Genomic DNA, 17,620 nt, shown 5'->3' on the forward strand with positions numbered 1-17,620 from the left:
AGAGTTATATTCCCTTCCACCTGCTTCAGTTGGTACATTTTTGTATTTCGTTCTTTCATTAATTAAATACAATGGCTGCCGTGATATCCGAGGATTTCCACTTGCCCTTGTGTTTTTTACCTATGTGACCCTTCACTGGTTTCAATATTTCATCTCTTAAAGCAACCCATTCGTCTTCCACTGCATTCCTTGCACTTGTTTAAGTCAACCGTTGCCTAATGCTCCCTCTGAAACTCTCAACTATCCCTGGCTCTTTCAACTTATCCAGTTCCCATGTCCTTAATTTCCTAGCTTTTCCAGATTTCTTCAGTTTTAACCTACAATTCACAACAAATAAATTGTGCTCAGAGTCCACATCTGCCCCTGGAAATGTTTCCCATTTTAATATCTGGTTTAGAAATCTCTGTCTTACACAATCAAACTGAAGCCCTCCTTTGTTTCTAAGTCTTTTCCACTTGTAAAATTTTCGTTTATCATTCTAAACCAACTGTTAGCAATGGTTAAATTATGCTCTGTGCAAAGTCCTACCAGATGGCTTCCTTTTTCATTGCTTTCCTCCAGGTCATATTCTCCTTCACTTTCTTTTCCTACTACCAAAATCCAGTACCCATCACAATTAAATTTTCCTCTCCCTTAACTAACTGAATAGTTTCTTTTCTCATCAAACATTCTTTTCAATCTCTTCATCATCTGCGGATCTAATTAGCATATAAACCTGTACTACTTTAGTGGGTGTTGACTTCATGTCTATTTCGGCTACGATAATATATTCACTATGCTGTTCATGGTAGCCCACCCAAATTCCTATTTTATTCTTCATTGTTAAATCTTCTCCTGCATGAACCCTATTTGTTTTCGTATTTAAAACCCTGTGGTCTCCTGACAACGTACTGTTCCTCCCGCTACCGAGCTTCACTAATTACCCCTATATCCAACTTCAATCTACCCAGTTCCCTTTTTAAATTTTCTGACCTACCTGCCCAATTAAGCGATCTTATATACCAAACTCCGACCCATACAGCACCAGTTTTGTTTTTCCTGATGACGACACCCTCGTACGGAGTCCCCGCCCGGAGAATCGAACTGAGGACTATTTTGTCTCCATAATGTTTTACCCAAGTGAGTGCAATCGTCATTTAACCATACAGCAGAGCTGTGTGTTCTCGGGAAGAATTACGGCTGTAGTTTCGGCTTGCTTTCAGCTGTTCGCAGTACCAGCACAGGAAGACCATGTTGGTTGATATTATAAGACCAGAAGAGTCAATCCTCTAGACTGTTGCCTTGCAACTACTGAAAAGGCTGCTGCCCCTCTTCAGGAACCATATATTTGGCCTCTCAACAGATACGGATCCGTCGTGGCTGCACCTACTATACGGGGGGAACAGATTTCTGTACAGAGTTCTTTTACACCCTGTATGTTCATCCACGTATAGAAGGTGTTACCGTAAAGACAATAGAGACTTGCAGGGACGATGGAGGATGGAACACGTGGGACAAAGAACCGCATTCGTAATGTGAGTACTGTCAGGTTCTGCTCACTCGTGTCGTATTCGCTAATGTCGTATGGTATTATATTTTGGGGTAACTTCTTCCCATTCTAAAAGGTCATTTTTGGCTCAGAAACGGGCGGTTCGGGCAATAAGGAATGTAAGTTCACGAACCTCTTGTCGACCTCTGTTCACGAGTCTTGGTATTTTGGCATTGGCCTCTCAATATATATATTCCATATTGTCGCTTCTTGTTAACAATGTTAGCTTATTCCCAAGAATAAGCAGCTGTTACTCACTTAATACTCGGCAGAAATCAAACCTGCATTTGGATCGGACTTCCGTAACTCTTGTGCAGAAAGGTGTGCAGTATACTGCTGCATCCCTTTTCAATAAGCTACCACTAGAATTCAAAAGTCTTAGGAGTAATCCACGCGCTTTCATATCTAAATTGAAGAGTTTCCTCATAGGTCCCTCCTTCTATTCTGTCAAGAAGTTGCCCGCATCCCGTGGTCGTGCGGTAGCGTTCTCGTTTCCCACGCCCGGGTTCCCGGGTTCGATTCCCGGCGGGGTCAGGGATTTTCTCTGCGTCGTGATGGCTGGGTGTTGTGTGATGTCCTTAGGTTAGTTAGGTTTAAGTAGTTCTAAGTTCTAGGGGACTGATGACCATGGATGTTAAGTCCCATAGTGCTCAGAGCCATTTGAACCATTTTGTCAAGAAGTTCCTTGAAAAATTAAGCTGATTCTTGTTGTATTGTTGATTGCGTTTACTTAAACAATTCAAGTAAAATCACATTAATAGTTTTTATTACTATTAGGGGGATTGACAATACTTGACTTAGGCTTTACAACTATGTCTCAAGCGATAGGCGACATGCAAATATGTTCTTCGCTATAGACAATGTCCAAGTAAGCAATGGATATGGATCACTAATAGCTGTTCCGCGAGTGCTGGTCTAAAACTGAGCGAATACTGTCCCAATACTGAGCTGCCGAGGCTGACAGGGGTGGCCCATATATTCTCCTCTTGGAGAGGCCGCTCCTGTCGTGGTGCGGTCCTAATCAACGCACCAATGGCCGACGTCGTTTCACCATCTTCTCTTCTCTTGCCTTCTTCACCTCCCTTTCGGCGCTTGTGGTTACGCCAAAACAAGTACCAGGGTACTTCACCAGAAAAAGCTGCAGTAAGCAACAACGTGTTTATCGCTGGATCCGGTGGCAATTGGTGTGGACTATAGCAGCTTTGCGTTACTGTTTACTGTAGTCTGATTAGTAATTTACGTTTGTACTCATTCTGTGCACTGTACTGCTGCTGTTGTATTGCTATTTAAGATTAGAACAGAAAAGTATCAAAGCATCTGAGATGTGGTACTACAGAAGAATGTTGAAAATTAGGTGGACCGGTAAGGCAAAGAAAGATGAGGTTCTCCGCAGAATCGGCGAAGAAAGGAGTATATGGAAAACACTGACAAGAAGAAGGGACGGGATAACAATACATCTGTTAAGACATCATGGGATAACTTCCATGGCACTAGAGGGAGCCGTAGAGGCTACGGTCTACGAATGGATCTCCTGGGAGGGTAAAAAGTGTAAAGGGAGACCGAGATTGGAATATATCTAGCAAATAATTGAGGACGTAGGTTTGCGTATTTATGAAATACTATAGTATCCATGCTGACTTCTCCCCAAGCGAGTAACTTGGTTACGGTCAACGTATGAATCTTCTCCTGGAAGTCAAGAATGTTTTTTCCTGTGCACCACTGCCTGTTTACTGTTACCCTCGCACCCTCACATTGACGATTTAATAAAGAAATTGCGTCGCTGTTTAATAGTAAAGGATCCATACTGACTTCTCACCATGCGAGTAACGCGACAACCGTCAACGGATGGATCTTCTCCTGGCAGTCTATCTTTTTTCCGATGCACGACTGCGAGTTTACTGTTACTCTCGCTTCTTCACATTGGCGATTTAACATCGAATTTGCGTCTCTATTAAATGCTAAATGATCCATGGTGTTTTCTAACCAAGTGAGAAACTTGTCTACAGTCAATGTATGGATCTTCTCCTGGGAGTCAAGTATCTGTCTTCCGGTGCACTACTGCCAGTTTACTGTTGCACTCGCACCCTCATACTGACGATTTAACACTGGATTCGCGTCGCTATTAAATACTAAATGATCCATGCTGACTTCTGCTGAAGCGAGTGACTTGGCTACGGTCTACGAATGGATCTTCTCCTGGGAGGGTAAAAAGTGTAAAGGGAGACCGAGATTGGAATATATCCAGCAAATAATTGAGGACGTAGGTTGCAAGTGCTGCTGTGAGATGAAAAGGTTGCCGCGGGAGAGGAATTCGTGGTGGGCCGCATCAAATCAGTGATCAGCATCGAAGCAATCAGAGGACTGATAACTCAAAAAACAGTTTAAATGAAGGATTTCTCGAAGATTCACATTTTCCGGCCATTAATATAAAACTCTTGATTGCTTATTGTATGCCATAGTTTGCTGGGAAACCGCTAAGGGTAGATTCAGCAACCTAATTGGAAAGGTTTTTCCTTCCTTCCCGAAGTTTTATTATTTTGTGTAAGTGCTTCTGTTGAGTGTAACCGGTGCGTGTCGGGTGGTGTCATGTTTGTGTTGGATGACGATGAACTAAGATTGAGGGAGTACCCGGTGACGGCACACTGCCTACTCTTCTCTAGTACCACGAAGGGAACACCCAGCTTCACTTGACCATCAACGGTGTCACATGCCCTCACTGCGGAGACGTTCAGAATCTAATCTTTAATACTCGCGCAAAGTCTAGTAATCGGGAACTGTGTGACACAACCGGTCGCCTCCCCTTGCTGGCCAAATTCTGGCGGCGAAAACTTCTTCTACCACCAGGATTCGAACAGGCTTACCACCGAGTCGAATGCCACTGCTCTGATGGGCGTTAGCGACCTCAACTACGGAGACGGGCAATCTGTTAATACACTACTGGCCATTAAAATTGCTACACCAAAAAGAAATGCAGATGATAAACGGGTATTCATTGGACAAATATATTATACTATAACTGACATATGATTACATTTTCACGCATTTTGGGTTCATAGATCCTGAGAAATCAGTACCCAGAGCAACCACCTCTGGCCGTAATAACGGCCTTGATACACCTGGGCATTGAGTCAAACAGAGCTTGGATGGCGTGTACAGGTACAGCTGCCAATGCAGCTTCAACTCGATACCACAGTTCATCAAGAGTAGTGACTGGCGTATTGTGACGAGCCAGTTGTTCGGCCACCATTGACCAGACGTTTTCAATTGGTGAGAGATCTGGAGAATGTGCTGGCCAGGGCAGCAGTCGAACATTTTCTGTATCCAGAAAGGCCCGTACAGCACGTGCAACATGCGGTCGTGCATTATCCTGCTGAACTGTAGGGTTTCGAAGGGATCGAATGAGAGGTAGAGCCACGGGTCGTAACACATCTGAAATGTAACGTCCATTGTTCAAAGTGCCGTCAATGCGAACAAGAGGTGACCGAGACTTGTAACCAATGGCACCCCATACCATCACGCCGGGTGATACGCCAGTATGGCGATGACGAATACGCGCTTCCAATGTGCGTTCACCGCGATGTCGCCAAACACGGAAGCGACCATCATGATGCTGTAAACAGAACCTGGATTCATCCGAAAAAATGACGTTTTGTCATTCGTGCACCCAGGTTCGTCGTTGAGTACACATCGCAGGCGCTCCTGACTGTGATGCAGCATCAGGGGTAACCGCAGCCACGGTCTCCGAGTTGACAGTCCATGCTGCTGCAAACGACGCCGAACCGTTCGTGCAGATGGTTGTTGTCTTGCAAACGTCTCCATTTGTTGACTCAGGGATCGAGACGTGGCTGCACGATCCGTTACAGCCATGCGGATAAGATGCCTGTCATCTCGACTGCTAGTGATACGAGGCCGTTGGGATCCAGCACGGCGTTCCGTATTACCCTCCTGAACCCACCGATTCCATATACTGCTAACAGTCATTGGATCTCGACCAACGCGAGCAGCAATGTCACGATACGATAAACCGCAATCGCGATAGGCTACAATCTGACCTTTATCAAAGTGGGAAAAGTGATGGTACGCATTTCTCCTCCTTACACGAGGCATCACAACAACCTTTCACCAGGCAACGCCGGTCAAATGCTGTTTGTGTATGAGAAATCGGTTGGAAACTTTCCTGATGTCAGCACGTTGTAGGTGTCGCCACCGACGCCAGCCTAGTGTGAATGCTCTAAAAAGCTAATCATTTGCATATCACAGCATCTTCTTCCTGTCGGTTAAATTTCGCGTCTGTAACACGTCATCTTCGCGGTGTAGCAATTTTAATGGCCAGTAGTGTATGTTACCAGAAAATTATACTTGGTTCAAAATTCAAAGATATAGTCATCAATGGACGCAAGGAAAAGGAGGGAAATGTAGGTTACGTTTAGATGTGTAGCTGTGTGCACCAGATGAGAGAGGGGGTGGCTACAGATGCACAAGCTGGTGTTAGTCGGCCGGACGTGACTCGTCAGCCGCGCGCCCGCAGCTGCCTGCCCCAAATACTGCGAGACACGTGGCTGCCTACGTTACGGCAGCTTCTCTTCCCCACATTCTACGTCCGCGCGTTAAATCACGTTTCTCTTCCAAAACCTCCTGCCTAAAATCACAACTGAAATATCTGCTAATATATGAGATCCCAGCCACAAGGACACACTGCTGGCCATTAAAATTGCCACATCGTGAAGACGACATGCAACAAACAAACTGGCATGAAGTATGCCTCGTGCTTGGATATGCGTATGATTAGCATTTCAACCGTAAAAAGTACGTAAGAGTAACGCCATCTACATCCTGTGTATAAGGGAAGATTACACAAAAAACCCTTAATTCTTATTCATCCCTCAATCACACAGTTGGCTTTTCATTCGAAAGAAAATCGCTTTCCAGTATTAGCTGGTGGTGAGAAATTGGTTTTACGCCTCGCATAAGAAGAAGAAATGTCTCCAGAAGGAATTTTCCCTCTGCAGTGGATGTGCTCTGATTTGAATCTTCCTGGCAAGTTGAAACTGTGTATTGCACCGTGATTCGATCCTGGAACCTTCGCCTACCTTGGGCCAGTGCTCTATCGATTGAGCCATCCAAGTACGACTCAGGACCCGGCGTCACAGCTTTAATCTCCTGCCTTCCAAACTTCCTTCGTTCCAGGAGAGTTATTTCAATAAGGTATGCAGCGAAACTTGTGCGTAGTTTGGAAGGTAGAAGATAAGGTACTGACGGAAATAAAGCTGTGAGGGCGGGCCATCAGTCTTGCTTCGATGGATCAATCGGTAGAGCACTTTCCGGGTATGGCAGAAGACTCAGGTTCGAGTACCGGTCACCTTTCTCGAATTAGGAAATGAGCTTGTTTGCAGTAAGACAAGCATCCACAAGATGACCTTGACAAAATTTCTAGTTGGTGTGATGAATGGCAGCTGGCTCTTAATGTAGAAAAATTTAAGTTAATGTGGATGAGCAGGAAAAACAGACCCATAATGGTAGAATACAGCATTAGTAGTGTCCTTCTTAACACAGTTCTTTCTTTCTTTGGGCCTTGTCCGGCTGCAATGCGGGGTCGGGCGTCGTATTACGGATTTGACAGTTGCAGAGGGTGGCCAGATGCCCTTCGTGTCACCACCCCAAACCACCCAGACGTAAGTAGTGTACCCCAGCTGTCTGCGTCTAGTGTAAGCCATGAAATAGTGCGAATGTCTGTAAATGTCTGTGAGTCGTGTAGCTGAGGAGGAACGTGGGGACCAGACCGGGATTCATCTAGCGGGATGTGGAAAACCGCCCAAAAACCACATCCAGGCTGACCGGCATGCCGGCCCTCGCCGTGAATCCGCCGGACGGATTCGATCCGCGGCCGGCGCTCCTACACGAGTCCAGGAAGCCACGCATTAGTGCTGTCGGCTACCCTAGCGGATCTCCTTCTTAACAGTCACGTCGTTAAATACCTGGGCGTAATGTTCCGAAGCGATGTGAGATAGAATGGGCATGTGAGGCTTGTCGTAGGGGAGGTGAACGGTCCACTTCGGTTTATTGAGAGGATTTTACGAAAGTGTAGTTCATCTGTAAAGGTAGCTGGGCAATTCTTTGACACTGCTCGAGTGTTTGGGATCCGCACCATGTCGAATTGAAAGAAGACATTGAAGCAATTCAAATGCGATCTGCTAGATCTGTTACTAGTAGTTTCGATCAGCATGAAAGTGTTACGTATATGCTTCGGGATCTCAAGTGGGAATTCCTGGAATGAAGAAGACATTCATTTCGGAGAACACTACTGAGAAAGTTGAGAGAACCGGCATTTGAAGCTGACTGCAGAGCGATAGTACTGCCGCCAACATGCATTTGGTGCAGAGACCACGAAGATAAGATACGAGAAATTAGGGATCATGCAGAGGCTCTATCTACGAGTGGAACGGGAAAGAAAAGGACTAGTTGTGGTACAGGGAACCCTCCGCTACGCACCGTACAGTGGCTTGCAACGTTTGTATGTAGATGTAGATGGAAAATGTCTGCTTTCCTGCATCTATTTGTATCAGGGTCTCCTTCTTCTTCCTTGCGTTATCCCGTTTCACTGCGGGGTCGGCATTGCTATACGGGTTTTAGCAGTATTAGTGGTAGCTGGTCGCCGGATGCCCTTCCTGTCCAGCACTCCCCCCACCACCTCCCCCCTACTGCTCCCCCCTCCGCCCCTAAGAATGGAATTTGTGTACCGAAACTGACTGCGTCTAGAGTAAATCTCATGTTCAAGTGTGAGAACGGTTTCTAAATGTTTGCGCAGCACATATTGGAGACTTGATGTGGATACCAGTCCGGTGTTTACCTAGCTAGCAGTGGGAACCATGTAAAAATGAGATCCAAGCTGGTCAGCTCTGCAACCATTGTCGTTAAAACGCGAGGCGGATTCGATGCGTGGAGTTAACCTGTTCGGCTAGCCGGTCGGGTTTGCGCCGTTTTCAAAATGCAGTGTGTTAAAAGAGTTAGATTTGTTTTGTAAGAGCAATAATCTCTGAATATATGCTGTTTTATGTACGGAAGCTTTTATTTCTCTAACACTCTCATTATATTCGAGCTTAGAAAATGCTGAAGAATCCTGGAGTAGACATGTGTTACGGATATTGCTTTGTAAGTCTGTACATCCTTTCCTGGGCGCTGCAGACATGGACTGTGCGGCTGATCCCGGCGAAGGTTCGAGTCCTCCCTCGGGCATGGGTGTGTGTGTTTGTCCTTAGGATAATTTATGTTAAGTAGTGTGTAAGCTTAGGGACTGATGACATTGGCAGTTCAATCCCATGAGATTTCACACACATTTGAACATTTTTGAACATCCTTTCCTGTGTCATTTTTGAATACGGGAGTATTCAAAATTGTTCAGATGTGTGTGACTTCCTAATGGACCAAACTCCTGAGGTCATCGGCCCCTAGACTTATACATTACTTAAACTAACTTATGTTACGATCAACACACACACACACATCCCCGAGGGAGCACTAGGAGCGCCTATACGGGAGTGACCTGTGGTTTTTTTAGTCGCTTCGGACTGTTTATACAATTCACGTCAGGTCAAAATGACACTGAGGCAACCGTCCACAGAAATAAAATAAAGATAATCTGAACTGAGCGAAAACTACGATTTGCGGATCCGAAAATAGCGTAAATAAACGGATACTTCACGTAATTCAGTTACTGTTTAATATTCCAAAGCCGTTTAGGAACCACGACATGTACGATCACAAGCTAATTTGCTATAATTGGAACTTCAGTTTTATTTGCTTCAGCATCACAGCCTAAAATGTGGAGAACGCGGAAATGCGAAATTCGGCAGCCAGCGACGACTGAGAAAGGTGTGAGGTGGCTGCGAGGTGTTAACGAGAAATTCCGAATTAACTGCTTGGCTTTGATCTGACATTAATCACCGTGCAGATAGCAGCCCCGGGGCCACGGAAACACCTGCCTCCGTCTCCGCGAGCAGCCGCCTGCCACACAGGCGCGCGACGTTTTTGCTCAGCCGTTAAGAACGCGCCCGCACACCTTCGAGAGAGACGTGTACCTACATTTTGCAACAATGGTACAACAATATAAAACTTCCTTTCGCCCACGTTATCTGACAAAAGAGATAAATCGACTGGATAGGCTATTCAGTTGTAGCACTTGAAGTAAATCCTACCCATCTTTCGTCCAAGCTATAGTTCTGAAGGTCGTCGTCCATCTGAATGATTTGCTACTAGAACAAGAAAAGTAGAAGCAAGTTCCTAGTTTTACATGAACACATCACTTAATGTTCAGACTATTTTTATCTTCACTGTGTAATCAAATTGCTGCTGGATAACTTGATAAAAAATTATGTCTAGTGTCCTTTGGGTAGTGTGCTTTTATTCGCCAATGTACACCTCGAAGCTTGATCTTCGGGGCTTCTGCTAACTTCAGAAGGACCTTCTGTGTGATGTCAAAACGCCAGAAACGCCTATCTCTGGGAGATAATAATACTTTTTAATTGAAATTCTCAAAATTTATGGTGGAATATACAGAATATTACTGTAGAGTGCACACACATTATGTTAAAAACTTATAATGAAATTCGATTTGTTCTGTTTTTTGAGATGAATACCAGTTTTTCTGAAAGACGCTGTTCTACGATCGCACGTGATTTAAAGATGTCGTGGTACCGCACAGCTTCCTTGCTAATCGAACAAAAGGTTTCATTCCGCACTAATGTTCAGTTTCGCGGAAACAGCCACTATCGTGTGTAAAGCATGTATGATCATATTAGGTCGCTGAACAAAACATTAGTTACAAAACATTAGTTACCTATTTAAGAAACTTCTCGGAACCGAGAGCTGGCTGAAACTCGAAGGAAAAAGCTCTGAAATATTCAGCGAGGCATGGAACGTATATCGAGAAGACACATTAGACGTCACAGGAGGGGTAGTGTTCGTTGCAGTCGATAAAACTGTCTATCGAGATCGAAATTGAATTTCACTATGCCGTTATCTGGACGCTTCTAACAGGGCTAGATGTACTTAAGTTATTTACCGGGTATTTACGGGCCGCCGTTTCCGCCGTGACAGTTTTAGAAGAGCTCAAAAGGAAGACGACGCTTACTAGCGCGGAAATACCCAGATCCTGCAGTATTAGCTGGAGGCGACTTTAACCCAGCGAGTAGTACAGACTCGGACATCTATGGACTCACTGCACATTGTACGACAGACAGTCTTGTGACGTTGTTTTGACCACGTTTTCCGAAAACTGTCCTGAGCAGCTAGTTCGACAGTCGACATGCAATGGAAATATTTTACAACATTTTAGCTTCAAACAGGTCTGACCTTTCCAGCGGTGTCAATATAGAAACAGAGATTAGTTTTCACGATGTAATCATAGCGACAATAGCTACTAAAGTCAATAAATCAATCAAGAAGTCTAGAAGAGTATGTCTGATAGAAGAAACATATAAGCAGTTATTAGCATCCCACTTATAAAATGAATGGACATATTTAATTCCATTATGATGGACGTAGAGAATTAAAGGAAAACTTTAAACAGGTTGTAAATCGGGCCCTGTAGAAGTTACGTGACGAGTAAGTGGATTAAGGACGGAAAAAAACCCACTGTGGTTTAATAGCAAAAATTAGGAAATTGCTGAGGAAAGAGAGACTCTTACACTCTAAGTTCAAAAAAAGAACACGCAAGTTTTAGACAGGCCAAAATTAGTAGAAATTCTTGTGTCTGTAAAAAAATCGATGCGAAACATACAAGAACTAACACCGTTGTACCTTAGCAACCGATCTTGCTTAGAAGCCGAGAAAATTCTGGTCCTACGTAAAATCGCTAAGTGGGTCGAAGGCTTCAGGCCAATCACTCGATGACGAGTCAGGTGTAGCAATGGTACACAGCAAAAGGAAAGTTAACGTTCTAAATCTCGCATTTAAGAAATCATTCACACAGCAGTATCGCACAAACATACGGTCGTTTGACCGTCGTATGATCTTCCGTATGGAAGACGTAGTAATAGGTCCCTCTGGCTTAGAGAAACAACTGTAAAGCTGAAAACAAATAAGTTACTAAGTTGTGATGGAATCCCAGTTTGGTTTTACAGAAAATGCTCTACGGCATGTGCACCTTACTCAGCTTTCTTTTATCGCAAACCCGTCGCCCAGTGCAAAGTACCAAGCGACTGCAAAAAAAGCGCAGGTGAGTCCTGTATATATGAAGGGTAAAAGAATGGACCACCAAAATTACAGTCCAATATCCTTAACATCGGTTTGCTGCAGAAGTCTTAAACATATTCCGAGTTCGAATATAAAAAAAATTCCTTCAGAGAAAAACTTCTGCCCACAAATCAGCACAGATCTAGAAAGCATCGATCATGTGGAACTCAACTTTCTCTTTATAACGCATGATATCCTGCGAACCGTGGATGAAGGGCAACAGGCAGATTCCATATTCCTAGGTTTCAGGAAAGCAACTGATTCGTGCCCCACTGCAGAGTGTTGCTAAAGTAGGAGCATACGGAACAAGTTTCCAGGTATGAGATAAGTAAGTGGACCGAACATCTCTTGAGTAGTAGAACCCAGCAGATCGTCCTCGACGGGGAGTGTCCATCAGACATGAGGGTATCGTTAGCGGTGAGTCAGAGAAGTCTAACAAGCCAGCTCTTATTCTTTATATACATAACATTCCTGACAGAAAGGGGGGTACCAATCGGCGGCTATTTGCCGGTAACGCTATGGTGTACGGTAAGGCGTCGTCGTTGAGAGACTGTAGAAGGATACAAGAAGAGCTAGACAAAATCTCTAGTTGGTGTGACGAATGGCAGCAAGCTCTACACGTAGGAAAATGGAAGTTAACGCAGATAAGTAGGAAAACCAATCCAGCAATGTTCGAAGTCAGAATTACTAGTATACTGGTTCACACAACCATGTCGATTAAATACCTATGCGTAACGCTGGAATAGTTACGAAATAGAACGAACACATTAGGACGGTAGTGAGGTATGCGAATAGTCGGATCCGCTTTATTGCGAGAGGTTTAGGAAACTGCGGTTCATCTGTGAAGGAGAACGCGTATAGAAGACCAGGTTGACACATTCCTGAGTTCTGCTCAAGTGTTTGGGATTCCCACCAGGTCGGAGTAAGGGACGACATCAAAGTAAGCGGCAGGCGGACTGCTAGACTGGTTACCTGTAGGTTCCATCAACACGCAAGCATTGAAGAGCAGCTTCAGGAATTAAGCTGAGAATCGATTGAGGGAAGACGATGTTCTTTTCATGGAATACTGTTGAGAAAATTTGGAGAACCGGCATTTGAACCTGACTGCAGACCGATTTTACTGCCGACAACGTACATTTCGCGTATGAACCACGAAGATGTTGTTGTTGTGGTCTTCAGTCCAAAGACTGGTTTGATGCAGCTCTCCACGCTACTCTATTCTGTGCAAGCCTCTTCATCTCCGAATAATTACTGCAGCCTACATCCTTCTGCATCTTTTTACCGTATTCGTCTCTTGGTCTCCCTCTACGATTTTCAACCCCCACGCTTCCCTCCAGTACTAAATTGGTGATCTCTTGATGTCTCAGAATGTGCCCTGCCAAGCGATCCCTTCTTCTAGTCATGTTGTGCCATAAATTTCTCTTCTTCCCAATTCTGTTCAGTACCTCCTCATTAGTTTCGTGACCTAATCATCTAATCTTCAGCATTCTTCTATAGCACCACATTTCGAAAGCTTCTATTCTCTTCTTATCTAAACTGTTTATCGTCCATGTTCCACTTCCAGACACGGTTACACTCCATACAAATACTTTCAGAAAGGACTTCCTAACACTTAAATCTATACTCGATGTTAACAAATTTCTCTTTTTCAGAATCTCTTTTCTTGCTATTGCCAGTGTACATTTTATATTCTCATCAGTTATTTTGCTTTCGAAACAGCAAAACTCATCTACTACTTTAAGTTTATCGTTTACTAATCTAATTCCCTCAACGTCACCTGATTTAATTCGGCTACATTCCATTACCCTCGTTTTGATTTTGTTGTGTTCATTTTATATCCTTCTTTCAAGACTGCCCGTGCCGGTGAACTGCTCTTCCAAGTCCTATGCTGTCTCCGACAGAAATACAATGTCACCGTCAAACTTCAAAGTTTTTATTTCTTCTCCCTAGGCTTTAATTCCTACTACTCATTTTTCTTTTGTTTCTTTTACTCCTTGCTCAACATACGAGTAAAGATTGAATAACCTCGGGGATACTAGGCGCTCAGTCCGGAACCGCGAGACTGCTACGGTCGCAGGTTCGAATCCTGCCTCGGGCATGGGTGTGTGTGATGTCCTTAGGTTAGTTAGGTTTAAGTAGTTCTAAGTTCTAGGGGACTAATGACCACAGCAGTTGAGTCCCATAGTGCTCAGAGCCATTTGAACCGTTTGAACCTCGGGGATAGGCTGCAACACTGTCTCACTCCCTTCTCAACCACTGCTTCCCTTTCGTGCCCCTCGACTGCCATCTGGTTCCTGTACAAGCTGTAAATAGCGTTTTGCTATCTGTATTTTACCCTGGCTACCTTCAGAATTTCCAAAAGAGTATTCCAGTCAGCCTTGTCAAAGCTTTCTCTAAGTACAAATGCTATAAATGTAGGTTTGCCTTTCCGTGACCTATCTTCTAAGATAAGTCGTGTGGTGAGTATTGCCTCGTGTTTTCCTACATTTCTCTGAAATCCAAACTGATCTTCTCCGAAGTTTGCCTCTACCAGTTTTTCCTTTCTTTTGTACAGAATGCGTGTTAGTATTTTGCAACCACGACTTATTAGATTGACTGTTTGGTACTTTTCACACCTGTCAGCTCCCGATTTCTTTGGAATTGGAATTACTACGTTCTTCTTGACGTCTGAGGGTATTTCTCCTGTCTCATACACCTTGCTCATGAGATGGAAGAGTTTTGTCATGGCTGGTTCTTCCAAGGCTATCAGTACCCTTCTTTGCTTAGGTCTGGTTTTCCATATTCATACAGATGACTCTCTTTTCTCCAGAGGTCTCTTTATTTTTCCTATAGGTAACACATATCTTATCCCAAGCGATATGTGCTTCTACATCCTTACATTTGTCCTCTAGCCATTCCTGCTTAGCCATTTTGCACTTCCTGTGGATCTCATTTTTTAGACGTTTGTATTCCCTTTCGTCTATTTCAGTTAGTGCATTTTAATATTTTCTCCTTTGATCGATTAAATTCAATATCTCATATGTTACCTAAGGATTTATAGTAGCTTTGGTCTTTTTACATACTTGATCGTCTGCTGCCTTCACTATTTCGTCTCTCAAGCCTACCCATTCGTCTTCTACCGTATTCCTTTTCCCTGCTCTTGTCAATCGTTCCCGAATGCTCCCTCCGAAACTCTCTACAATATCTGATTCTTTCATTTTATCCAGGTCCCATCTCCTTTAATACCTGCCATTTTAAAGGTAGTAGTCCACATTTGCCACTGCAAATATCATACAATTTAAAATTTGGTTCCGAAATCTCTCTCTTACCATTATATAATCAATCTGAAACCTTCCAATGTTTCCAGGCCGCTTCCACGTATGCAACCTTCTTTCATGATTCTTAAACCAAATGTTAGCTATTATTAAATTATGCTCTGGGCAAAATTATACCGGGTTGCTTCCTTTTCCTTTCCCTTCCCCCGGTCCATATTCAGATACTACTTTTCCACCTCTTCCTTTTCCTACTGTCGAATTCCATTCCCCCACGACTATTAAATTTTTGTCTCTCTTAACTATATGAATAATTTCTTTTATCTCGTCATAAATTTCCTCAATCTCACCCTCATCTGCGGAGCTGGTTTGCATATAAACTTGTGCTACTGTGGTGGGTGTGGGCGTCGTGTCTATCGTGGCAACAATAATGCGTTCACTACGCTGTTAATAGTATCTCATACGCGTTCCTTTTTTATTTATGTTAGTCATACTTCTGTATTACTCTGTTTAATTTTGTATTTAAAAACCTGTACTCACCAGAATAGAAGTTCTGTACCTCCTGCCACCGAACTTCACAAACTCTCACTATATCTAACTGTATCCTACCCATTTGCCTTTTTACATTTTTTAACCTACCTGCCCGATTAAGGGATCTGACATTGCACGCTCCGATCCGTAGAACGCCAGTTTTGTTTCTTCTGATAACAACGTCCTCCTGAGTAGTTCCCGCCGGAGATCCGAATGGGGGACTATTTTACCTCCGGAATATTTTACCGGAGAGGATGCCAGCATCATTTGACCATACAGTAGACCTGCAAGCCCTCGGGAAAAATTACGGCTGTAGTTTCCCGTTGCTTACAACGGTCCGCAGTACAAGTACAGCAAGGTCGTTTTGGTTGGTGTTACAAGGCCACATCAGTCAATCATCCAGACTGTTGGCGCTGCAACTGAAAATGCTGCTGCCACTCTTCAAGAACCAAACGTTTGTCTGGCCTCTGAACAGATACCCCTCCATTGCGGTTGTACCTATAGTACGGCTATCTGTATCGCTGAGGCACGCAAGCCTCTCCACCAACGGCAAGGTCCAGGGTTCATTGGGAAGGGGGGGAGGGAGAGGGGACCACGAAGATAGGATAAGCGAAATTAGGGCTCGTTCTGAGGCATACACACAGACAATTTTCCCTTGCTTTTTGTTTTCGTGTGGAACAGGAAAGAAAGTGACTAGTTGTACGCGGTACCCTCCGCCACACACAATACTGTGGCTTACGGAGTATGTATGTAGATGTAGGTGTAGACTTTGGAGCGCTGTGGGTGGTTTAGAACTGTTACGAGGCTATCATGTAACCCTCCACTGCTGATGTGAGTCATAACACTGGAATGGTGGGTATATGCAAGTCGGTTGTATTGATTCAGCGTAATAACATGGGTCGACGTGGAATCTTGACAGAGTGTCAAAAATTGGCTGTAGCATTTGGACGTGCTCACCACCACATAGCGAATGACGTTGCCTGATTTGTTGGTTTGGCAACAAGAAGTATCTCACGTGTTGACAAGAAAAAGAGTAGCAGTCGCAGTCATTTAACACGGTGTAGTTGTTGTGGTCATAGTACATCCTGTCTTACAGAGCCGGAGACGAGCGTGACATCTTGTCAAGAATAAGTGCTTTCAAATCCCAAAGAAGTTGTTGTTGGCAGCGAATGCAGGTTCATCTAAAGCAGTTTCCGAGAGAACGATGTGAAAGGGTGTGCTTGCAATGGACATTTGGAATGGAGTACATCATAAAAGGCCTTTGCTTACAGCGACACATAAAGCTTCGTGTCTTCATTTGGAAAGAAACAACACAGAAATTCAGTAATCGACACGCATATGGGGAAATCAGACCGCTCTCAGAGTAAAGGCACTTCGACTGTAAAAATTTTATCGGTAAACTGTCCAAGTATTCATAAGAGTGTTCTAGAATCTTCTGCACTCCAAGGGAGTTCTCGAACTCAAACTATTCTTGGGACGGATAGCTAGCTGATACCCGAAGTAAAAAGCTCTTAGATATTTAGGGAGTCTTGGAATAATTATCGGAAAGACAGATTAGATGGCGTAGGAGGGAGCTATTCATTGCAGTCGACAAAAATATTGTCTCTACTGAGGTTGAAATTGAGTGTGATAGTGAAGTTATCTAGTCGCGCATATGAGGTCTAGGTGAAACCAAGTTAATTGTTGAATGTTTTTACCGACCACCCGACTTTGCTGTGACAGTTCTAGAGTCTATGGTTAGCAGTCCATAAATACCCAGATCATGCGATATTAGTTGGTGATGGCTTTAAACTACCTGGTATACACAAGGATTTGTGTGGTTTCATTGGGTGTGGGGGGGGGGGGGGCACAGACAGGCAGTCTCATTAATTACTGTTCAAGACGTTTTCCGAAAACTGCCTTGAGCAGCTAGTTTGGTAGCCTTCCCGCAATGGAAATGTCTTAGACTTTGTAGCTACAAACAGGCCAGACCTAATCGATGGTGTCAGTTTAGAGACAGGGATTAATGACAATGATGTCATCGTAGTACTATGGTTACGAAAGTTAATAAATCACTCAAGAGTGCTAGAAGATTGTTTCT

The 17,620-nt window shown here is 43.9% G+C and overlaps 1 protein-coding gene across 1 annotated transcript in view; it reads left to right on the plus strand.

Moving 5' to 3' along the window:
- The window catches only part of LOC126249495 (uncharacterized), a 346,047-nt gene that overhangs the window by 114,456 nt on the left and 213,971 nt on the right, over positions 1–17,620 (plus strand). The window lies entirely within an intron of this gene.

The sequence above is a fragment of the Schistocerca nitens genome, chromosome 3 (assembly GCF_023898315.1).
Source record: "Schistocerca nitens isolate TAMUIC-IGC-003100 chromosome 3, iqSchNite1.1, whole genome shotgun sequence".
NCBI lineage: Eukaryota > Metazoa > Arthropoda > Insecta > Orthoptera > Acrididae > Schistocerca > Schistocerca nitens.